This window comes from Neophocaena asiaeorientalis, unplaced genomic scaffold (genome assembly GCF_003031525.2).
Source record: "Neophocaena asiaeorientalis asiaeorientalis breed wild unplaced genomic scaffold, Neophocaena_asiaeorientalis_V1.1 scaffold567, whole genome shotgun sequence".
Taxonomy (NCBI): domain Eukaryota; kingdom Metazoa; phylum Chordata; class Mammalia; order Artiodactyla; family Phocoenidae; genus Neophocaena; species Neophocaena asiaeorientalis.
In genome coordinates this window covers 496,582-508,127 of record NW_020173728.1, presented here as the reverse complement: position 1 = coordinate 508,127, position 11,546 = coordinate 496,582, and positions in this window count along the sequence as shown.

Below are 11,546 nucleotides of genomic sequence, written 5' to 3'. Positions count from 1 at the left end.
GCCCTTGTCAGTCACATCATTTGCAAGTATTTTCTCCTATCCTGTAGGCTGTCTTTTCATATTGTTTATGGCTTCCTTTGCTGTGCAAAATCTTGTAAGTTTGATTAGCTGCAAGTGGTTATGAATGTTGACATCTATGCCCGGAATATGGAGGAATTGTGGTGTCTCTGTATCTTATTAATATTTCTCCTTATTATAGAGATTGTATTCTAGATGTTAAAACAAAACAAAGCTGCAGAAATGTATAAAATATTTAAAAAATCCTATAACACTATCCTCTAAAAATAACTGTTTATTGGCAATCTTTCCAGATTAAAAATGAGATCATCTTATGTAAGCAAATTGAATCTTGTTTTTTTAAATTGAATATTGAACATTTTTTCATGTTGATATTTTGTGACAGACTTCATTCTTTCCAATAAAATTTTATTGTGTGGAATTTACTATAATTACCTTAAACAGCTTAAGAATCCTCAACTCTTCAGTGTCTTTTCCAACACAGTCATCTGATCTGTGTGTCTTTGCTAGACTATGTTGAACAAACATTGGAAACATGTTTTAAGAGAAGGACCAAGAACAAAAGTCATAACTCGGGTAAAGCTCCCTCCATCCTCCCATTTCCCTGGAGTAGAGGCAACGGAGAGTAAGGGCGTCTCAGATGTATGAGACATGTCAGGAAGACATGATTCATTTAACCATGTGCCTGGTTAAATTATGAAACTGGTACTCGTTCTCTGGGCCTTTCTTTTGATGCTAGAGATTTAGATCAGTGTTTCCCAAACCCTTCATAAGAGAGCTTGTGGAAGAGATGGAAATCTGAAGTAGCTCTTCAGAGGTTTTCTGTGAAGTTTCTGCAGTTTCCCTAGTGAGGTGGTTAAAAGTATGGACTCTGGCATCATTTTTTCTGGGTTGTTCTGCTACTTTCTGACTATGTGGCCCTGGAGGGCCAATGTGTACTCAAGTCTGAGAAGCAAAAACCTGGATGTTTTCATTGGGTCAAAATTCCTCAGTTTTAATTCAAACTATTTGGGTGTTTCAGAGACACAATCTCCCCTTTTTCAGAGACAATGCAGTCATTCTTTTAAATAAGGCTTAATGTTGGTACAAGCAAGGAAATTGAAGTTGGTACAGGGCCAGAAGCTCCCATATTTATACATAGCAATCTGATCTCCTGGTGTCCAGGAGAGCAGGCATAATTTCAAGTCTGATTTTAAAATTTCACCTGTTTCCAAGATTGTAAAATAGTTGGGAGGTTGTTACTAAGTAAATAATTCATTTTACATAGAATATCTAGCCAGTGAAACCTTATTTAACAAATACCTTTAAGGCAACATTTCTCCAACCTGGTGTCAAAGAACAGGAGTAGTGTGAGATGTTCAGTAAAAAAAAAGATTTTCCTGCTCAGAAAAGTTTCTGCAGCATTGAGTCCTCAGGGTTCACCTTGAGATTCTCAGTGAGCTTTAGTATATCTCTCTCTGAAGAATTGTGCAGAAAAACGAGGAAAATAGTGTCTGGGTCTGAGTTCCTTGAGAAACAGACCAAGAAATAACGCTTCACTTGCAAGTGGTGGTTTGGGAGCAATGCCAGAAAGCTGTTTGGGAGCTGGGAGGAAGACAAGAAAGGGAGGAGCCACAGAGCCCTGTGATTGACAGGCTCCTGCAGAGGGGAGCAGGCTGGCTGGAGGCCTTCAGGGAAGGTGCAGGTGACCTCAGCGGGGGAAGAAGGCATGCTGCGTAGCCTCCCGTCCAGTCCATCGCTGCCCGTGATACTCCTGTGCTGTCACTCCCTAGCTTTTCTGACCTGGGCTTCATAAGCCGAGGGAACACCCCAGGCACTGAGCTGCGTGCCCTGCAGAGGAGGCCGTGACGTGCACTAGACAAACAGGTGCTGTGTGGTTGCAGGGTTGGGGGTCACCCCCTTCTCCCTTACACTCAGGATTTCTCCAATTTCATCATACAGTGTCTTTCCCTCTCTCTCCCTTGGGCATCTTTCTTCCCTCTTTTCATAACAGCTACTAACATCATATTGAACCAATGGTTTGTAGAATACTCTTGGGAATTTTTAGTTCTAGTTTATCATTTTCCACCCTTTTTTGTCTCTCCAGATCTGTAGCATAATCAGGAAATGGGGGATCCATAGGTGTACTTTTATTAAAGAATATCTGGGCTTCCCTGGTGGCGCAGTGATTAAGAATCTGCCTGCCAATGCAGGGCACACGGGTTCGAGCCCTGGTCCGGGAAGATCCCACATGCCGCGGAGCAACTAAGCCCGTGAGCCACAACTTCTGAGCCTGCACTCTAGAGCCCGCGAGCCACAACTACTGAAGCTTGTACACCACAACTACTGAAGCCCACGCACCTATAGCCCATGCTCTGCAACAAAGAGAAGCCACCGCAATGAGAAGCCCATGCACCGCAATGAAGAGCAGTCCCCGCTCACCGCAACTAGAGAAAGCCTGCGCGCAGCAACGAAGACCTAATGCAGCCAAAAATAATTAAAAAAAAAAAAAGTTGGTGATAAGATTTTTTATTAAATAAAAAAAAAGAGTATCTGATGGACAAGGATGCCCAGGTTGACATGCTTTCTTTAGAGGGAATTCCCTGATGGTCCAGTGGTTAGGACACCGTGCTCTCACTGTCAAGGGCCTGGGTTCCATCCCTGTTCAGGGAACTAAGATCCTGCATGCCGCGTGGTGCAGCCAAAAAGAAAAAAAAAAAAAGCTTTCCTTAGAAAATGTCTCAGGCCGTTGCCTGTTCCAGTTACTGCGGCTGTGTAACAAGCCATTCCGCTTAGCCATTCCACTAAGTTGTGTAATTTAGTGGCTTAAAAAGTGAAATAGGTTAAGCTCCCGGAGCCTGTGGGTCAGAGATTCAGACAGGGCACCGTGGACACGGCGCGCCTGCTCTGTGCTATTGGGGCTGTAGATGGAAGGTGGAAGGGGCCTCACTCACATGGGGAGCTGGGACGACAGTGGAGGCTCCTGCGCATGCCCAGCCCCCGGGGCTTCTCCAGCGCAGCAGCCTTAAGGCAGGCAGGCTTCTTACACGGGGGCTCAGGGCTCCCCTGGTGCAGGTCCCAAGAAGAAGATCCAGATGGAATCGTGTCACCTGGTATGACCTTGCCTCAGACGCCGTGCACCGTCAGTTCTACCACATTCCCTGTTGAGGAGGTTTCACATGTGTGCCTGCTGTAGAGGGAGGACACACGGCCCCTCGGAGAAGAGCAGCGTGGAGAGGGCACAGGCAAGGGTGCAGCCCACGCCGGCCAGGAGTCCCTGCTGCTGGCGAGACGGACTTCTCCGGCGTTTCTGGAAATGTCCGCTTGTCCACATCCCTGCGTCCACATTCCTGTACCACGTTGCATTCTGTGCAACACAAGAGGAGACATTCCTCCCCTGCTCCCGGAGGCCAGAGGTGCCTCCCGCACCTGGTGTGATGCTGTTCACAGCAGGTGCTAACATATGTGTTTTGAACGGGTGAGTACATTGGCCCTCACTTGATTTTAATGTCACTTATGAGGAGGGAGGGGAAGGAGAAGCAACAAAAGCGTCCAGCTTCGTGGATGCCATCAGCTTTCCCTCGATGTCCCTCACCCCTCGTGACACCCGTGGGGCAGGTGCTGTCCTTACCGCCATTTGATGGGTGAGGGAACTTGTGGCCAGAGGGTCTGAACGCCACGGCCAACAGCACACAGGTGGCGAGAGGGACGGGAAGGCAGGTTTTCCTGGCAGAGGGTCCAAGCTTTTGCATCCCTGGCCCTTCTTCCCTTGGAAGGATGGGGAAGCAGAGCCCCGTAGAGTTTTATTTCAAACCCCAGCCCTCTGATCTCCTCCAATGAGTGGTCCAGAGATGGCGGAGAGGCTGGGTCACCCTCCTGCACGGCCTTCCGCACAGGGATGACTCCTCCTGTCCTGTGCACCGGCTCCCGCTTCCCTCTGCATGCCACGTGGTGCGGAGTCTTAGCCCTTCAACTTAATGTGCAGGAACTTAGCTTTGTTTTCACGTTTTGCTCAGGCAACAAATTCATTTCCGCGTAGCTGAAGCGATTTGCCCTGCCAAGCTATCTTAGTGCCCCTGGGACACGGGGAAAGGCCCCCCCTTCAGCACGTTTGGGTCGCAGCCTGGGAACAGCTGTCCTGAATGCCCCCCAACCTGACCTGCTTCAGCTGAAGGCCTCATCTGTCCCTTCAATGAACTGCTACTATTTTAAGACTGAAAGAGTTTTACGAGATTTAAGAAGTTTATAGTTTTAGACTGAGTAAGATTGAGCACGAAGAATTCAACTGAACATTTTCAAGAGAATTCTTACACGAGGCCCGTAAATTCTGAGACAAGTCAGCCACAGATTCCAGCAGAACTGATCTGCATGAAACTCCCTCTGAAACCTCCTCTCTGGTGAGCTCTGGAAAATATTTGCTGCCCACAACCCGGGGGGACGGCAAACATCCCCGCCAGGACTGGGGCTGGGCGCCGCGGGCTGGCACAGCTGCAGCCACGCCGGTTGGCCCCGGCCTGCGGCCTGTCACAGGGTGTTTACCTGAGGATGAATTTCGAGGCCATAGGGCCCGACTGTGTCTCGAGGTCAGAGGAAAATGTGTGCAGCTATTTTAAAGCTGGGGGCTGGTCATCTTGTCCACAGCCTGCCACTCACAAGGACAAACAGGCTCACCTAGGGAGGGGACACTGTCCAAACGAGGCCCGTGACACTTCAGGGGCTGCCTTCAGACTGAAAAGGAAGAGGGACAAAGGGTCTCCCACGCGCCTGCGGAGAGGGGCACATACAACCCCAGGGGGCATGGTGCCAGCACATCCCTGTCTGGGGGCAGGGCGTTGGGGGAACTTGATAGAGAGCCTGATGGGGACTCCAGGGGCACACCCACGCCTATGGCACATGTGCACACAGATGCACACATGTGTGCTCACATTCATACACACGCACAGCTGGACATGCAGTCACACCCACCATACACCTACACTCACACACGTGCACACAAATGTGAACGCACACGCATAGGCGTGCATGCAAATACACACACGGGCACACACAACTCGCAGACAACTCACCAACAACACACACGCTCACCATCAGCTCTCGTGCTCATGAACATACACCCACACTCACCCATACACACCCGTACACCCACACAGACACCTATACATGCACATCTTCACACGCAGTGCACACACACACAGGCACACTCACACACTACCCCTCACATTTGAACACTCGAGCACAGGGTCTCAGGGTCTCTGAGCCGTCTCAGGAGGTTTGGCATCTCCGGCCATGGACTCCTCCTAGAGCCCAGGTGGCCTGGCGGTCCATGCTCCCTTGGACGCTGAGTGGAGTTTGGGTGGAAGCAGGTTTCTGCTCTCCCTCCTCCAACCTCTGTGTGCAGCACGGAGACTTTTGTGGTGTCTCTGAGGCTGACTGGGAGCCGCGGGCGGATTCTCCTTTGTCGGTTGAACCTTCATGCCCAGGTTCACGGACTCCAGAAGTTCGTGAGCGATTTGCCTTTTCCTGTTTGATTACCTGTATTTTGTCAACTGAAGTTTGTCCTGTGCAAACCGGCCCCCTCTCAGCATCCTTCCCTCCTTCCCAGGTGCTCTACAATGATGGAGGATGAAGCCACCTGCTTGCCTCTAACCTCCAGTTGTCTTGAAAAAGGCAAGCCTAGCAAACACGCACAGGACTCACCACAGGGAGCTTCGGATACAGATGGCGAGTCCGGGCCCTTTTCCTGTATTATCTGGAAAACAATGTATTTTTGGACATTTAAATTATTGGTACCGCACAGAATATTACAATAGTTTTTGTTAAAATTAAAAAGTATTAACACTTCTTTTTCAACCAATCAAATCATTTTAATGTTCCCATAAATCCTTTCAGGTCTTATTCATATGATCAAATAAGAAAGTAACGAGTTTTTTTAAACAATTCAAGTTCTTCTTTGAATCCCTGGGTCCTAACCCTTATTCTCCAGAATGATCAGACTCCCTTCGAAGTAGATATTGATGCCTTTGGAGCAGGCAGTAAAACTGAAGAAATTGGAAGGAAGGGCCACACAAGATTCAGTCTTTTTGTGTGTGTGATGAAGTACATGCCACATAACCTTAGTCATTCTTGAGTGTATAGTTTAGTGGTACTAGGAATAACCACATTGTCGTGCAACCATCACCACCATCCGTTTCTGGAAACTTTCCGTGTTGTAAAACTGAAACCCTGTCCCCATTAAATGCTAACTCCCCATTCGTCCCTCCCCCAGCTCTTGGCAACCACGATTTTACTTTCTGTCTCCGTGAATTCGACTATTCTAGATACTTCTGTACCTGCCATAGTATGTATGTATTCTTCTGGGACTGACCTATTTCAATAGGCATAATGTCTTCAAGGTTCATCCATGCGGTAACATGAATCAGAATTTCTTTACCTTTTGGCTGCTGTCAACACTGGGGCTCGTAGTCTTTTTAAAAGACCTAATAACTCTAGATTTCTTGTTGAATTGCCCCTCACTTGGCTGTTCAGAGTCTTAGTTTCTGTATCTGTAAAGTGACTTGACCAAGGCCACACAGAAGCGGGGCCATAAACCAGAACTGACACCAAGTTCCGTCTGTGGCTCAGAAGAGCAGTTCAGAGCAGCCCCAGCAGGACCCAGGGGCACGAGGGGCTTATTTCAGGAGCCCCTTAGCCCTCAGCCCTGCTCAGCAGGACCCAGGGGCACGAGGGGCTTATTTCAGGAGCCCCTTAGCCCTCAGCCCTGCTCAGCAGGACCCAGGGGCACGAGGGGCTTATTTCAGGAGCCCCTTAGCCCTCAGCCCTGCTCAGCAGGACCCAGGGGCACGAGGGGCTTATTTCAGGAGCCCCTTAGCCCTCAGCCCTGCTCAGCAGGGCAGCCCTGCGCCTTCAGTGGATTTGTCAGGTAGGTTGCCAGAAAGAGGCAGATCCCCGGGGGACCCGTTCTTAGTGGGTCATCAGGTACCAGTCGGTGCGAATTGGGTGAAAGTGGAATTTCTCCAGCTGGAGTCCCTCAGTGCGCGTGCACGCACGCACACATCAACACCCGAGAGACCAGTTCTTCCTAGTAGAGGCAACAAGGACCCCAAAAGAGAGAGCACAGAGAGAGAGAAAAGACATTTAAAGTTCACCAACCCTTAGGTCAGACAGAGAAAGACAAGTACCGTATGATATCACTTTTATGTGGAATCTAAAAAACACAACAAACTAGTGAATATAACAAAAAAAGAAGCAGACTCACAGATATACAGAATGAACTAATGTTTACCAGTGCAGAGGGGAGGGGCAAAATCAGGATGGGGGAGTGGTAGGTACAAACTATTGGATGTAGGACAGGCTCAAGGATGTACTGTACAACACGGGGAACGTAGTCAATATTTTGTAATAACTGTAAATGGAAAGTAATGCTTAATGTGTAAAAAAAAATTTTAAATACAATAAAAACTAAAGAAAGAAAAAAATAAAAAGAGAGAGCACAGCCCCAGAGGTGGATGAAGCCCCATGGCTGGCAAAACTTGAGAGCCGGGAACTGCACAGGGGTTATTGAATGAAGAGCTTCCAAAATTCAAGTCCATCATAATCAGGAATGTTTATTTCCTGTTTTGTCGTGTTGATGGTTCTAATTTCACAAATGGATATTGTATTTGGAAAAAGAAGCATTGTTTATTTCTTAAGGCATTAAATTAGGGGAAAATGCATTTAGAAAATGTAAACTTACATGCAAAAATCGATACCTGTTTTATTCTCCTCCCACAAAGGGCAACATAAAATTAAAAAATTAATCCTGGGGGAAACACAGAGAGCAAAACTTACACTCCCTCCTGTGCGTCCTTCCTGTCTGGCCACCACTCCTTTCTAAAGTCGTTCTTAAAAGATCCTTGTTGTTTTTTTCTTTTTTTTTACTTCCAAGACCTTTTTTTTTTAACTTTTAAAAAATTTTATTGGAGTAAAGTTGATTTACAATGTTGTGATAGTTTCAGGTGTACAGCAAAGTGAGTCAGTTATACATATACATGTATCCACTATTTTTAAGATTCTTTTCCCATACAGGTTATTACAGAGTATTGAGCAGACTTCCCTGTGCTATACAGTAGGTCTTTATTAGTTATCTCTTTTGTATATAATAGTATGTGTCTCTCCCAATCTTCCAATATATCCCTCCCCCCCACCTTAGCCCCTGGTAACCATAAGTTTATTTTCTACATCTATAACTCTTATTTCTGTTAATTTTTTTTTTTTAAAAAAAAAAAAAAAAAAAAAAAAAAAAGACACTTGGAGGAGATAGAAGGAGAGGGAGAACTTCTTACTCTCCTAGGAAACAGGAAGGTAGGATGCTGGGTCCCCACAGCAGAAGCGACTGGTACTTCCTCCCCAGCCTCGGGTGCCCCTCCCCCTTCACCAGCAGTCAGCTGGGAGAGAGAACCATCTAGGTGGGTTTGTAAACAGCAGATCTTCCGAGAGGGAGGCCTTTCATCTCTGCCCTAGAAATCCTCCCATCAGAGGATTATCACAGTCAACGCATGTCTGGCCCCCTTCTCAGCAATTCTGATATAATTGTTTGGGGAAGGGGGCTGGACACAGGAGTTTTGATAAAGTTCCCCCTGTGATTTTAATGCACAGCCTGTATTAAGACCTGTTTTCTTTAGGTGAGGGGAAACCCAGGCCTCCCACGGCGGAGGGTTCCCCGCACCAGCGAGGTGGGGCAGGAGGGTTCTTGGCCATGTTCTGTAAGCTCAGCTCTCCTCCAGCTCCCAGGGGAATCAGGACTCAGAACAAGACTGACCCTTGCCCCCAGTGGACAAGATTTCAGGAAGGGAAATGAACCTATTTCCTGTGGAGGCAAAACCTATATATGCTGGTGACCAACAAATAATCTTAAATTCTGCCAATATTTTTAAAGAAATGAGTAACAGTGATGGCCGTGAACCTCCCACCTCGTGTACCTGCATTAGCCCCACCCCTGGCTGAAAAGTCTCCCCACCCTCCCACCCCCAGCTGTTCCTGGCTGAAGTGCCAGCAGTGCATGAGGGCCCCACGTGCTGTCAGCCGAGCGTGGGGGAGGATTTTGCAGCTCTGCTCCCCCTGGCTAATGGCCCCCCTCGGTCCTCTCCCACCTACAAGACTGGGTGCCAGCTCTGGGGTTTACCCTCGTCTACGGGGATGAGAAAGGAGGGGACTAGTTACCCTAACTAGAAAGGTCCTTTCTTCCCTTACATCACTCTGAAGGGTCGCATTTGGTACCTGGATCTGGACAGCTGGAGACAATTACAAAACGAGTAAAAACCAGCTCAGATGAGGAAGGACAGAGCTGAAGGGATGTTCATTCCTAGTTGGGCCTTCTCAGTGCTCACTGGCTTAGAACCACATCTGAAACCGATAGCAAAGGATAGAAGGAATCTGTAAAGATAAGAGGATGCACTGCAAAAGGGGAATCGGGTGATCCCTTCCAGAACTTTCCAGCTAGCTCTTCGGAAAGCCACTCAAGGACTAATTAGAGCAAGTGAAATAACAAGAGTAATAGACAGCTATGTTTGCTAATGCCTACCATTGCCAGGGACTGTGCTTTATCTTCGTTATCTGATTTAAGATTTCCATGAATATAGCAAGGCAAGCAATATTGTCCCCACTTTACGGATGAGGAAGCTGAGGCTCAGAGAGGCTGATTCATTTGCCCATGGTCACACAGTCACTAAGTGCCAGCCATGGATTCCAACCCAAGCCTGTTTGATTTGAGGCCGTGTGACCTCCAGTGTCAACCATCATTTCTTCATCAAAATATCTCCTATTTGGCATCCTCACTGCTGCCCTCCCCCCTACTCTTACTAGCGGTAACTGGGTTACAATTCATTTTGCACAGCAGTGTAGGGTGCAGAACAGTCTGCGATTCAATAACCTTCTCTGTATCTATGGGATGAAGTCCTGGGTGTATCACCCTCAAGCCCGGTACAATAATTCTCCAGGGAAACGGCCTAAGCAGGTACACATTCCTGACCCTGGCCTTTCTCTCCTGGGTTCCCTCCTGAAACCCTCCCTCCTTGTTACTTATTGAGCTCCCGCCTGTCCTTCAAGGGGCCGTGTGGGGTCACGACAATCACGGACTCCAGAGTCAGCCAGACCCTGGGTCATTCATTAGCTCCGCAGTGGGGCTATGGGGTCATGAATGCCAGACAGAAAACATAAAGGACCAGAAGATGCTTCATATTCAATAAATCAGCATTTTGAAAATTGAGTCACATCCAAGGAGTGAGTCGGGGCCAGGATGTTTCTATGTTGACTTGGACTCCGTCCTTCCAAGCTCCCTTTCTTGTCCGAGTCGAAGTGTTCTTCTTTTGCTTCCCCTCCCCCAACACTTGCTGTGAAATTCCTGGTTCCTTCCAGCAGGGATCTCACTGTAGAGTATTCCCTTCTCCTCCAAATGCTTCAACTTTGAAGCAAATGAACTGTAAATTCTTGAAGACAACTTCCTAGTGGGTTTTATGCTTTTTTGGACATTGTGCTAGGTATACAGTGGGTTAGTAAGAACATTCTGGCCTCTGATTCATCGAAACAGTTATTTTCGGGCTCTGTTGGAGCAAACTCCAGAAGGTGACTGCGGGCAGTGCTGGGCTGAGCGCTTACGGGAAGGCTCAGATGCTTGGTGCTAACACAGCACACCAGGACCTGCAGGATCTTCCACACCAAGGGTGAAAACCCACCACATGCGCACACCACACCCCGGCCTCAAAGCAGGGCCGTTCACCTCGCTGCCTTTCATACCCAGGAACAACTTGATTAATACAGATGATAAGATACATCAAAGTAGTAATTTTCCAGCCAGTGGAGAAGAGCTCCGGGGAGAAGCAGAGCAGAGCTTCTTGGGAAAATCATACCAAGTGTGGCCTCTGGGCTGAGTGACACTATACTTCCTAAACAAGATATACTTCACCGAATTTAGGATGCCATGGGCTGTAAACTCATCCGTGTTTACGTGCGCTAGAAAATAAATACTGACATTAAATTATCAACACAATGGCTAAGACTTCGTCAGTGGTCAAGAACACGACACTATTATAAATAGTAAAGTCTAACACAAAAAACATGCTTTAAAATCGATAAAATATTGTATGCACTATTTTTCGAGTTATAGTAGACATCTCCTCAAGGCAGATTTAGTAAAGTTCAAATTTATTTTAAAATGTTAACTGAACTCACAGTGACATTTTCCATTTTTCAACGGGCTGCAAAAAATACACCTACAAAACACTTTTAAGTGTTTTGACCTTAAAAGAGACCTTCATTTTCAACAATGTTGAAGCTGTCTAGAGGTTCCTGTGAAAAATCATTATCTCTCAGGGAGCAGATCAAGATTTGGAGGATGGTCCCAGAGGGGCTGCTAATTAGAGACAATCAGTAAGGGATCAGGTCTTTCAGGAAGTGTGGGTGTCTCGCTCTGATCTCGTTATGCTCCAAAGTGAATACACTGTAATTTCTGCCAAAATCACAGGACGCCACAAACTATACTAAGAAATGTTACCCCTGGGGAGTGAAGAACACAA